We start from the raw sequence: 13023 nt of genomic DNA, 5'->3' as shown, positions 1-13023 counted from the left end.
GAAATTTGTAATGGCGATGTATGTCCATTTCAGCGGCGAATATAACGGCGGTCTATATTCAATAGAGTGGCGAGGTGTGAGTTCTATTGGACATACAAGTACAAAGTTGGGGGTATATATACCTGTATTTCATGTAATTAGGAATCCAGGTGCGCTGAATCTTTCTGCAGTGGCCATCGACAATGTGTCTGCACACGGGAGTTAAGGAAATTTATTTTTGGACGCATTTGAGAGGCTACAAAGCAAACAATACTTGCATGGACTTTAGTGTTTGGATATTGAACTAAAATACATGTATACATCAATATCTACCGAATTACAATACATGTCCATCAGCTGGATCCGATATTTTCCTATATCTATAAATCTCCTTCGCATCATGCTTACCTGTTAAGAGCTTACAATAGCCATTCATTCCCGGAATTTGGTACCACCTCGGAGTCAAATTTTATACACTTTCCAAACTCATACAGCGCTATGATTGCACTTTTCAGCGCATGCTCATCTTCATATTCGGCGCCATTGAAAACAAAAATCGTTATCGTTGTTATATAGAGAAGAATAAATATCTTTCGCAGCAGTGTCTTTTTTATGTTTCATGAGTAAAGATAAAGATTAAAAACCACAAAAAAACAAAAAAACAACAACAACACGTGTCTAAGAGTTCTAAAGAGTCGGGGGAGGCGAATACGCCAGTTTTTTTCAGATACGTCCGAGTTATTTCCCTTTGGAGAATTGTAAGTGAATGTACTCAGCAAGTTTCTCATACGCTATTTGATCACCTGAATTCGACTGATACACAAACTAAGTGATAAGTATTAAGGGAGTAATTTTAAAATACATGGACTTCTTATCATATCACGTTATTTCGTTGGTCGTAAGTACCATACATGTATCTAGGATATTACTTGCAAATATGACATTGTTTTTATATTTCCACTTTAGTAAAACATTTCTTTCGATAGTACATGTATTTTGTATTCCCCACATTTACAAATTTAAAGAAAAATCGCTTTTAATAGATTTTATCGTCTTCCTCACTGACTGTAGGTCCACTCTGTCCCACTTAGGCATTCAAAGTTCCACTAAATGCACCTCCTACATTGTACATAGAAAAGCTCATATCTCGAAACAGCATGCATGGCATATTCACCCCTGAAAGAGGCGAATGTCTGATAAGGAACAACCACCTCGTGGTTCTGGTTAAGAGGCAAACTACGAAGAATCCTGGTAAGAATTCACGAAATGAAAAGACCTCGTCGTCTGACAGACATTTTATTCCTCTTGCAACAAATTTTTCGGAGCTGGTTAACTTCGCTATTATTCCTGAGGTAAATTGTTCAGCATTTCTATCTCAACGGGAACTCGATGCGATGTTTGCAACGAGATTTTCAGATTTTGAAAATAAAATAATCATTAATCTTCTTTTTTGTCAATAATAAAGACTCATCGGCAAATAGTAACGCCGAATTTAACGAGACCCTGTTAAATGTAATGGCTGATGACGGTGATACTTGCAGTTATTTAAACACTTCATCTCCAGACAAACGCCACTCTTGGCAGAGTGAGTGTACTTGTACAAGTTCTAGAACAGTACCCCCACGCAGCTGACGGTGTCAATGAAACAGTTGACGCGCCTCAATGTGGTAATGTTGCGGAGGAGAGTGAGGCATTGGAATCTATTACATAATCTTGGGACAATATGATTCAGAATGTGCAAAAGAACCCCAAGAGACAGCCAGGGAATCCTTTTTATCTCACTCATTCTCTGGTCTGCCATCAAGTTAAAAATACACTAAAGACCAAGTTTACCAGCAGACGGCATAGTTAATGCTTGGAAAGAAGCAGAAAAACAGATATCAGTATAGGTGGCCAGATGAAGACTTTGATAAGATAGGGAAAAGTCCACATATAGACACATCAGTCAGTACATGTACTTATATTAGTACAAATAAAGGGCTCTAGATATAGACACATCAGTTAGTACTTATATTAGTACAAATAAAGGGCACCAGATATAGACACATCAGTCAGTACTTATATTAGTACAAATAAAGGACTCCAGATATAGACACATCAGTCAGTGCTTATATTAATATTAGTACAAATAAAGGGCACCAGATATAGACACATCAGTCAGTACTTATATTAGTACAAATAAAGGGTACCAGATATAGACACATCAGTCAGTGCTTATATTAATATTAGTACAAATAAAGGACTCCAGATATAGACACATCAGTCAGTGCTTATATTAATATTAGTACAAATAAAGGGCACCAGATATAGACACATCAGTTAGTACTTTTATTAGTACAAATAAAGGCCTCTTCCAAAGACACATTTAACAATTCATTTTTGTCTTCAGAATCAGGAATATTCATAAGAATATTGCGTCTAGCAAGAACACAACGTGCTGAAGCTCTAACTGAAAAGTCACGAATATCTACAATATAGCATTTGCTAATCCTCCCAGCACTCAAGGAGACAAAGAGACAACATTTTATCTGAAATTTAAGATTCTCCTTTTAATCCTTTTGACAAGTCTGATAGAATTGGAGATGCATTCGTCAATACAACCTCGCATTGGGTCAAATGCTGTCTGACGTGTTTCATACCGATTGTTAAGCCGTTCTTGGCACACTGATTTTGACTGCGGATAACTCCGTTTACCTGATCAGGATATAGGGCTCACGGCGGGAGTGACCGGTCAACAGGGGATGCTTACTCCTCCTAGGCACCTGATCCCACCTCTAGTGTGTCCAGGGGTCCGTGTTTGCCCAACTATCTATTTTGTATTGCTTATAGGAGTTATGAGATTGATCACTGTTCGTTATCTTCACTTTGCACACAGCTCTCTGTTAATGCGTCAGACACAGCTCTCTGTTGATGCGTCAGACACAGCTCTCTGTTAATGCGTCAGACACAGCTGGTGCCCTTTATTTGTACTAATATAAGCACTGACTGATGTGTCTATATCTGGTGCCTTTATTTGTACTAATATTAATATAAGCACTGACTGATGTGTCTATATCTGGAGTCCTTTATTTGTACTAATATAAGCACTGACTGATGTGTCTATATCTGGTGCCCTTTATTTGTACTAATATAAGTACTGACTGATGTGTCTATATCTGGTGCCCTTTATTTGTACTAATATAAGTACTAACTGATGTGTCTATATCTGGTGCCCTAGGAAAAATTGTTTGCTGAATAGCTACAGAGCTAAAGAGCATCAGAGATGATACGTGATGTGCGAGAAACTTCCAAGGCTTATGACATACAACACAATGGGCAGAAACGACCATTTTGTGAAACATTTGATGATGGTAAGCGTCCAGATAAAAACAAAAAACATTTGGACAATTCGGGTATTACAGTTCAAGTGGTAGAACTGGTATTTTAAACAGTTCATAAAGAAGCTGAAATACAAAGAAATCTGATGCTATAGGCACTCTGGTTGGGGCGATCAATCAAAAGCTACCTGTCAACTATCTAAGTTACAAAAAGGAAAAATATTAGATGGGGCATCTAATAAGCCAGTCATGGAAGCTTCCAAAACCAAGACTTAGTATCAAAGTTGAACGAAGACTCCAACATTTTGTTCAAAATTGGAAACGACTATCAAACGACAAATTCATTCTCAGAGTCATATCAGAAAGTTACAAAATAGAATTTTTGAAGAAGCCACCTTCTTTCACAGGCATAAGGCACATAGGAATTCTAAATGATCTAGAAAAATAGTAAGTAATTTTGGAGGAAATAAAATCACTCCTAGACAAAAATACAATAGAAATTGTAGATCCAAAAAGAGACTCAAGGGACGAAAATTTCCATTGTTCCAAAACAATTAGGGAGATTTCCAACAATCCAAACTCTGAGAATATTAAACAAGATTATAAGAAATCGGCATTTTAAATGAAACCTTTTAGGTCGGTGATTCAGTCACTAAATATAGGGGAAAGGTCCTTTTCTATATATCTTTCAGATGCTGATTTGCACATTCCTAACCATTTAGAAAGCAGAAAATTTTCGGGTTTGTTGAAGAAGGAATAGTATATCAGTATCGAGCGCTTCCATTCAGAATTTATGTTGCTCTCGCTTGTTTACAGAAACAATGTGCAATGTTATGTAGATTCTATAAGGCCATTTGCGCCGAAGAGGAGTTATCTAAAATTTGTTTTTTCTCATATATTTGAAGAAAGGATTGCCTTCTCCAATTTAAGAACGTTAGCAGGCTTTGAGAGTATTGATTCATCTGTGCCAAAAATCAACAAAGATGCAAGTAACAACATTTCTTAGACTGTAAGGAATGATGAAATCCTGCATATATCAGATACGTGTGGCAAAATAACACATGAAGTCCATTCAACTGCATCTCCGGTTTCACTGGAAAATGAACTTAAAGATTGATTGATTAATATATATTGTTTAACGTCCCTGTCGAAAAGTTTTCACTCTTATGGAGACGTCATCATTGCCGGTGAAGGGCTGCAAATTTAGGCCTATGCTCGGCGCTTACGGTCTTTGAGCAGGGATGGATCTTTGTCGTGCCACACCTGCTGTGACAAGAGGCCTCGGTTTTTGTGGTCTCATCCGAAGGTCCGCATCATATAGTCGCCTCTTAAGACAAGCAAAGGGTACTGATTACTTATTCTAACCAGGCTTCTTGGCACACTGATTTTGACTACGTATAACTCCGTTTACCTGATCAAGATATAGGGCTAACGGCGGGTGTGACCGGTCGACAGGAGATGCTTACTCCTCCTAGGCACCTGATCCCACATGATGTGTCCAGGGGTCCGTGTTTGCATAACTATCTATATTGTATTGCTTATAGGATTTATGAGATTGATCACTGTTCATTATCCTCGCCTTTCAAGAATAATTTCCAAGAGATATCCCTAACAGATCATGGGAAGTCGTACTTAAACTGGTAGATAAACCAGGATTTTTTTTTTTCAAAGGGTTACCTATGAAAGACAAACCAATCTCTCAAACCTTGGTAAAAGGATATCTCCAAGACAGGTTGGGGGAGCACACCTAGGTCAGATACAAATGATGGGTGTTTGGTCACGAGATCTAACTCATCACATAAGTTGCTTGGAAATGATGACAGTTTTTCTTACAGTAAAGCAATTTCAGAAATACTGAAGGGTCAAAACCTGTTTGTCAAGACAGACAACACCACTGTTATGACTTAAATCAACAAGAATGGGGATCCACTCTCCATCCCTATGCATCCTGCTCTGGAACATGTATAGGTGGGCTATAGACAAAATATGTCATCTTAACTGCTCAACATATAGCAAGAAAAGCCAACATTCTGTCTCGAAGATCAAAACCACTTCCAGCAGAGTGGATGCTAGACAAGGCAGCTGTACAGACAATATATGGATGAGACCACAAGTAGACCTGTTTACAACTCGATGGAATTGTCAAATTCAGACCTTTGTGTCTCCGTTCCCAGACGAATTAGTTCTGTCAGTGGATGTCTTGAGTCTTAGTTGGCAGGGAATAAGAAGATATGCTTATCCTCCTGTGGTCCCCAATGTACTGTAGAAAATTCAGTCATCAAACTGTATTATAATACTGATAGCTCCTTTTTGGACAAGACAATCATGGCTTCCAGAGCTAGCTCAACTACTAATAAATTACCAGTAAGGTTTCCAATGCTGCACAACTTGATAAGCCAGTAAGGAGGAAGGTTTCTACATCCAAACATAGAAATGTTTTACGTCCCTCTCGAGAATATTTCACTCATATGGAGAAGTCACCATTGCCGGTAAAGGGCTGCAGAAATTAGGCATATGCTCGGCACTTACGGCCTTTGAACAGGGAGGGATCTTTATCGTGCCACACCTGCTGTGACACGGGACTTCGGATTTTGCGGTCTCATCCAAAGGACCACCCCATTTAGTCGCCTCTTATGACAACCAAGGGTAGTGAGGACCTATTCTAACCCGGATTCGCACGGGACTCCAGCGAGGAAGAAGGTTGTTTTAAGAAGAGTTTTCTAAATAAATGCCCAAAGGAGCAGCTTCTTGTAGACGAAACACCGGCTGCGGTAGCTCAGTGGCATAGCGTTCGCTTCATAACTGGGAAGTTGTGAGTTCAAGCCCCGCTCGTGCCATGGCCGCGTCAAACCTAAGATGATAAAATAGGTAGTGATTAATCCTTCGACGAACGCTCGGCATTTAGAAGTAAGAATCGCGGGTCTTTCGGATATGACCTTAAAAACGGAAGTCCCGTGTCACGATAGGCGTTGGCATGATAAAGAACCATCACTGCTACGGCCCTGAGCGCTAAGCATAGGTCTAAATTTGTGGTACTTCACCTACAGTTGGTGACGTCTCAGGATGCGTGTAAGATTCTCGTCGAGATGTACGAGTATAAACAATCAATAAATCAATCAATGTAGACGAAACAGTACAAACAAAACATACAATAACAGACTCGGGCTTTATTTTGATTGGACTCAGGGAAAGATTTATCCCTTACAAGCATTTGAACCTCGTACGGCAAACTTTCTTTTTTTTCAGTTAAGAAATTACACACTAGAACTATTGCAGGATACAAATCTGCAAGTGCTGCTGTTCATCCTGGTTGGGATGGAGTAGGTGTTGGTCAGGCAAAAAGTTAAAAGGTTGGTGGGTTTTTTTTGCTTGTCCTCCATTAAGGAGACTTGTCCCAACACTGGATATATGATTTGTGTTACAGGCATTATGTAAACATCCCTTTGAGCCTTAGGTCAAGTAGATCTGAATTGTTTAAGTCGCCTGAGTCACTCAAGTGACCTATTGCCGTTGATGTGCGTCGTACGTTATTTTTTTTATCCCATTAGTACCCGGGTTAGAATGGGTCCCCAGTACCCCTTGCTTGTCGTAAGAGGTGATAAATGGAACTGTCCATGCTTATAGGCCGTTTAACGCCGAGTATAGGCCTAAAATTTGCAGCCCTTCACCGGGAATGGTGACGTCTCCATATGAGTGAACAATTGTCGGGAGGGATGTTATACATTATACAATCAATCTTCTTGGAAACTACATGTCTAAGTGTTACCATTTTTGCTGTGATGCATCTCTAGGATAGGAGGAATATGAATTAATGCTGTTGTAGTTTGATGTTGTTGTAGTTTTATGCTGGTGTAGTTTGATGTTGTTGTAGTTTTATGCTGGTGTAGTTTTATGTTGTTGTAGTTTTATGTTATTGTAGTAGTAGTAGTTTTGTACTATTGTAGTTTTATGCTGTTGTAGTTTTATGCTGCTGTAGTTTTATGTTGGTGTAGTTTTATGTTGGTGTAGTTTTATGTTGTTGTAGTTTGATGTTATTGTAGTTTTATGCTGTTGTAGTTTTAGGTTGTTGTAGTTTTATGCTGTTGTAGTTTTATGTTGGTGTAGTTTTATGCTGTAGTTTTATGTTGTTGTAGTTTTATGTTGTTGTAGTTTTATGTTGTTGTAGTTTTATGCTGCTGTAGTTTTATGTTGTTGTAGTTTTATGTTGTTGTAGCTTTATGCTGTAGTTTTATGTTGTTGTAGTTTTATGTTGGTGTAGTTTTATGTTGTTGTAGTTTTATGCTGCTGTAGTTTTATGTTGTTGTAGTTTTATGTTGTTGTAGCTTTATGCTGTAGTTTTATGTTGTTGTAGTTTTATGTTGGTGTAGTTTTATGTTGTTGAAGTTTTATGTTGTTGTAGTTTTATGTTTTTGTAGTTTTATGTTGTTGTAGCTTTATGTTGTTGTAGTTTTATGCTGTTGTAGTTTTATGCTGTTGTAGTTTTATGCTGCTGTAGTTTTATGTTGGTGTAGTTTTATGTTGGTGTAGTTTTATGTTGTTGTAGTTTGATGTTATTGTAGTTTTATGCTGTTGTAGTTTTAGGTTGTTGTAGTTTTATGCTGTTGTAGTTTTATGTTGGTGTAGTTTTATGTTGTTGTAGCTTTATGCTGTAGTTTTATGTTGTTGTAGTTTTATGCTGTTGTATTTGTACAAATTAAAGTTGTTTTTGCTGTAGTGCATGATGTATTTGTTTTTGTTGTTGCTATTCTTGTTGTAATTATTGTTGTAGATCGTATTTTGTTGTTTTAGTCGATGTAGTTGTTGCTGGTTTTATTCTTGTTGCTGTTTATTCAAAGTACATGCAGACTACAATTCACGTTGTCAGAAATAATGATCGATTTCCAGATGAGGTCATTTAGAATCTACTGCTATAAAAGGATCACACTTCCGCTTGCTCTGATTAACTGACTTCTTATCGGGAACAATCGTCCACCGTCGAGCATCATAAGCAGAAGTCATGCAACGTATTTTGCATCCGGAAGCAAATGCCTCTTTAAATGCTGTTAAACTTGACACTAGACACTTCTTACAATGTGATGTTTCCAAGCGGATTGATATATTCAAGTTTGTGAAGCGTTTTAAGAGGATTGACTGGATATTAGTGCATTAATTCTATAACGACATTTCCCTGATAAATACTGTACAACTCCGATATTGCATTGTGGTCTGATACTGATCCTAGGAGTTACCCACTGAACAAAGCTGAATCTGCATTACCTGAGAATGTTTCGAATCATTTATTTGACAAATCAAAGCCTCGTTGTTTTGAACAAGAAGATGATATATAAATAAAATTCTCTATACACCATTCCCATGTAAAACTTTAAAATCCCCATTCTGACCCTTTGCTGGCTCCAGAGTCACCAGTTGAACAAACGTGAATCTACAAAATATGGGATTCTTGTGGGAATCCGGGCTAGATCAGGTGTGGCACGATAAAGATCCCTCCCTGCTCAAGGGCCGAGCATAGGCCTAAATTTTGCAGCCCTTCATCGGCAATGATGACGTCTCCATATGAGTGATATATTCTCAAGAGGGATGTTATACAATATGCAAACAACCAACAACAAAAAAACATGGGTATACTTCCACATTAATCTAATTTGATAAATGACTGTTTTGTTGTTCTTAACAAAAAGATATAATCCTTGGGTATTAAAAATTCATTGTCACCCAATGCAGACTTAGAAGCCACCGGCCATTACAGCAAAAGTGGATCACATACATGAGGGAAAATTGGAATTTTTATTCGTATCTTATTCTATCTGTCTGTCAGTTTTTAGGATGAAATATCCAATACTATTAGATGCTTGGTAATGAAACTTGAGAGAAATGATCTTGATAACTGCAAAGTACAGAGTAATCAAACGGGCAAAGGTCAAGTTAAACAATGTTACAGATATTGTAGAAGTGGTTTTCAGATAATGTCTCCGATCCTATTTCAGTTCTAGCAATTATACTTCAATGGACTTCAAGAATCGGATTACGCTTGTGGGGTTTCTTTACTTGTGTCGAAAAGGTTCGCCAAGTCAAATTAAGACAGGATTGATTTTCAGCAGACAAATGAAACACAGTCTCAATTTTAACCGTGGAATTGCACAGAAAGAGTATGAAGGACTAAAGTTGTTCTTTGGAGTAAGAGGTCAATATCACTAACAATCGGATCACGCGCTCGTCCTTTTCCGTAACCGGTAAGAAGACTCGGACGTGGATCGGCGCAAGAATTGCATACACCATACAATTTTCCGTCATGTATGTGATCCACTTTTGCTGTAATGGCTGGTGGCTTCTAAGTCTGCATAGGGTGACAATGGATTTTTGTTAAGGTCACGAAGTTAAGTTTTCTATGTTCATTAGATAATTATTTTCAAATCCATTCAGGTTAGTATAATGATGTTTCAAACTAGGCTGTAAAACATTTATCGCGTTGACCCTGAGCTCCATGCAGAAAATGTATTTATAAGCAATGTTAAACTGGATGTTAAGACCGGCGAACATAAAGTGGCAAGAAATGAAATGTACAGCATTCGTGATGTTCATTTGTTACAGTCAAAACATTTAACGTCAATGGGCGTTTTAGAAGCTTGATTATTGCCGCGAACGAGTGGATACATTTTTCAGCACGGACTGGGGATTTTTAAATTGAACGCGCATGAGATGAAATTTGATTTAGTGGGTTTATTTATTTATTTTTATCAATGTTTATTATATATACAATATACTACAGAAGCGTATTAGTGCCACGTTTTTACTTTTTATTTATTTTTTAAAAATATTTTACACTTTAATATGTAAAATGTACACTTTAGTCTGTAAAATTTACACTTTAATCTGTGAATTTTACACGTTAATCTGTAAAAATTACGCCATTTTGGACAAGTATTGATAATATATAGCACAAGTAAGTAACAGGCAAATGACTGTCAAGCAAAGGTCACTCAAGGTCATTTTGGAAAGGTCAACTGAAGGTTTATCAGAACATACATCTTATATATGGAGGAAAAGTTCCTTGTTTCAATAGTTGATCATATATCACACAAACAAGTAATATGCAAATGACCTGTCAGACGAAGGTCATTCCTCGGGGTCATTTTGTAAAGGTTAACGTCACTCAACACATACTTATATTTATCAAAACCCTTTATTTTAACAGTTATTGATCATTGTGCAAGTCATGCACCATATGAAGAATTTCATTTCAATTCGGGGAGCATCCATTAGTTTTGCTGATATTCTTGTTTTTCAAATGGAACCGATATAGCTTACCTTCCTCGCCACACCAACAATATTATAGTATATTAAAAATTAAAAAATTTAAATTTTACAAAAATTTAACAAATTAAAATTTTTTTACAAAAATTAAAATTCGCTTTCGTACGAATTCTGAACAAGTTAGTTGAGTCAAGCGATGAGAGAGAGAGGGAGAAAGAGAGAGAGGCCACATTAGTGGATATTTTTCTCGGCAATCTCTGCTGCCCCAACCAAGTGATATACAAAAAAAGCGTAAATTGTACAGATTAAAGAGTAAAATATACAGAAAAAAGCGTAAATTTACAGATTAAAGTGTAAAATTTACAGATTAAAGTGTTAATTTTACAGATTAAAGTGTATAATATTAATAAAAAATAAATAAAAACGTGGCACTAATACGCTTCCGTACACAAGAGTATGTTTATCGGAATCGGGATTCGCCGGTTTCCTTGAGAAAAATGATGATGCAACCTTTATTCCTAACATGGTAGCACGTGACCTACACATGGGGAAAGTGTACATGTTAATCGGGATAAGCATTGTTTCATAAACAATTTTCAAGTGAATTTTAAAACAAATGTTCTGTATGGTTTGTAAAAACAGTTTTTGGTGTTCTGCAATCGGCGTCTAATTTATCTATTTATACATACACGTACATGGCGCCATTATGCACCCCAGCAACGCTCAATAAAGAAATAATTATCTTATATCTTATTGGTAAAGTTGCACTAAGCTGATCTTGTAAGTATTAGCATTTTGTTGCCAGATTTATATAATTAAATTAAGGTATGAAACTCTAACGTTATTATTTAGACCAGATTGTATCCCCTGTTGAATTGAACTTAACGGTCAGATCAAATACAAAGTTTGAGGTTAAAGGTCAAAGCTACAAATATTCATTATCAATTATATATCATTACAGCTTTAGCAATAAGACACAGTAAAAAATTTGCGTCTTTCAAAATAAAAAAAAATTGTTTTTTAAAACACATCTTTAGGTCGCCTGAGTCATTCAGGTGATCTTTTGCTATTGGTCTGCGTCCGTCGTCGTCCGTTAACAACTTCTTCCCAGAAACTACTGGGCTAATCTTGACCAAATTTGGTATGTAGCATCTGTAGGGGAAGGAGACCAAACATTTTAAATTTCATGACCCCCCACCTCCCCTAAGGGGCTTCAATTTTGGGGTAAGAACTGTAAAATTGATGTATTTATTTAAAAATATTCCTCTTTATTCCTGGGCATTATATCAGTATGTAGTAATGATGAGCAAGGAAACTTCTACAAAAATTGTAAATTTTATGATCCCCGGGGTAGGGGTTCTGACCCCAGGGTGGGGCCAAACTTATTATTATATAGTGTTTATGTGTAAAACACTTTTAAAAATAACATTTTCTTTAGTGCTATTGATACTAAATTGAAACTAAATAGATATTTAGAAAGAGCAGGTAGTCCTTTACCAAAATTGTAAATTCCATGATCCCGGGGTAGGGGTTTTGACCCCCAGGGTTGGGCCAAACTTAGTACATAGTATTTATGTGTAAATTTGCTGATACTGTATAAAATCTAAGTGCATACTTAGGAATAGCAGAAAAGCATATGCAAAAAATGGTGAATTTTACAATCCAGCGAATTAGTCATACATGTATCTTTTTAAAATGTTCTAATGATAATACACCCACATGTATCATATTATTTTTATAAAAAGCATTTCATCAGTGTATGCACTTTTGATGGTACTGGAGTTTTAAGAACACATCTTGTTTTATACTGTTGCTGAACATTAGAATTTAGCTTAGATACCAGTATTCAGAACAGGAATTATTTTTCTAGATTCCATAGCCTGTGTGAGTAGTGATACTTTTTCATTAGTACTCAGGTGACCGATAAGGCCTGTGTGAGTAGTGATACTTTTTCACTAGTACTCAGGTGACCGATACGGCATGTTTGTCTCTTGTTTCTTCAACCTAGGAAATAAAGTCTCTGTTTGAAACACATGCCAATGATCCACGTATTTCAGTTCCTTTTTAAGAACAGCAACTTTTTTGCACCTTAGAAATAGGGTATATTGTGTGAATCAAACTGAACAGAGGCTAAACGTTCAGCATTTAGAAGTGAATATCGCGAGTCTCTCAAATGTGGCCTTTTAAAAAACGAGGCAGGTGTTTGGCATGATATAAAAATAATTTTCTTTCTAAGGCCCTAAGTACTACATGTTTACAGAATGTTTTGTGGCACGTACTAATCTATAGCTGGTGTAATCTCCATGTGAGTGATGATTTTTCGAAGGGATGTAAAAAAAAAAAATGCAAACGATCAAGCATCAGGGATCACACTGAAGTCGAATCTTTAAGGTTAATGGACTAGTGATGAACCTCTGGGCAAACGACACCCGAATGACATACATGTATATTTGACGACATTGCGTGGTTGTTCGGA

This window comes from Ostrea edulis, chromosome 9 (genome assembly GCF_947568905.1).
Source record: "Ostrea edulis chromosome 9, xbOstEdul1.1, whole genome shotgun sequence".
Lineage (NCBI taxonomy): Eukaryota > Metazoa > Mollusca > Bivalvia > Ostreida > Ostreidae > Ostrea > Ostrea edulis.
Note: the sequence above shows the minus strand (reverse complement) of the source record.